Genomic DNA, 1,561 nt, shown 5'->3' on the forward strand with positions numbered 1-1,561 from the left:
GAGAGATAGAGAGAGAATGAGAGAAAGACGGAAGAGAAACAATGAAAGAAAGACAGAAAGAAAGAAAGATAGTATGGAAGAAAGAGAGCGAGAAATATATATATATATATATATATATATATATATATATATATATTTATATATATATATATATATATATATATATAAAACTTTAAAAATATTTATCTATATATATATATATATATATATATATATATATATATATATATATATATATATACATATGTATGTATGTATATTTATATATATATATATATATATATATATATATATTTATATATATTTATTTATTTATTTATTTATTTATTTATTTATTTATTTGTTTATCAAAGGTTTCATTGAGAGTTAAATATTCGTTCTGGAATAGTCCGCTTATTTTTGATAATTCAGTCTGATTAATCGTGTCCTTGGTGCAGAAAAAACTGTTATAAAATATACCTCAAACAAATTTGGGAACTTTGAAAAAAACAAGAAAGCCTGCTCGAGTCTTCTTTAGTGGCAAACAGATAAAAGGACGAGAGTTTTGAGGAAAATATAATTTTTTGAATGGTTCCTTCTATTAAAATTGCAGAGCGTTTTTGCAAAATTTTTTTGCTGTTGTGGGGGAAAAATCCGAAGAATACTACATTTAGCGACATTTAGAGGAAAAAAATCAAATCCTCCAAGAGCGATTGCAATTCTATAACAGTAATTTCAAACTGAACAGGTAGAGAAAACTATCTTTGATATCTGCTCCGAACCTACAGTAGGTGATGTTTGAGGTTGGTGACTGAGCATATGATTTTTTCATGTTATTATCTTTATTTATTTTCACAAACTTAGTTGCTCATTTGTCAATTGTACTTAGGTTATTTGATCAATCTAAGCGTTACCTTGTTATCCTTTATTTCGATTAACTGAATGAACAGAAAATCATTAAAATTATGTGATTTGGAAATTGATATTGCCAAAAAATTTGTTACAATTGCAAGGGCAAATCGTAATTTCCGAAATTACTGTCTGCTAAGTAAAATTATTTTCATGACGTTTTTTCCAGCATTAAAACGGTTCTCGTGAACCAAATTGATCACGAGAAACGTGCACAAAAAGCAACTTTTGATGTAGCTCATGCGTTGCATTGTTTTGAAGTTGGCATTGCTCTCACATTCACTACGAAACACTCCACTGAAGTACCAATTTTCTCAATGAAATTCAAATTGATCCCTGCCTCCAGATCTCATTAATAGTTTACCACTCCTAATTATCACTCTGGATTAGTTCCCGGGCCGAGATGTCAACGCTAAAAGACGCAAAATTATGTAAGATTGGCGTTGAATGCGTTGAATTTATGTAAGGTCTACGCTTGAGCGTAGATCTTACATAAATTCAACGCATTCAACGCCAATTTTACACAATTTGTTGTTGAATTTTGGCGTAGATCTTACATATATAGCGTTGAAATTTAGCGTAGAACTTAAATATTTAGCGTTGAATTTAGCGTAGATCTTACATAAATTCAACGCCAATCTTACCTATTTTGCGTTGAATTTTGGCGTAAATC

Source organism: Convolutriloba macropyga, chromosome 7 (genome assembly GCF_964194025.1).
Source record: "Convolutriloba macropyga chromosome 7, txConMacr16.3, whole genome shotgun sequence".
In the NCBI taxonomy this organism is placed as follows: domain Eukaryota; kingdom Metazoa; phylum Xenacoelomorpha; order Acoela; family Convolutidae; genus Convolutriloba; species Convolutriloba macropyga.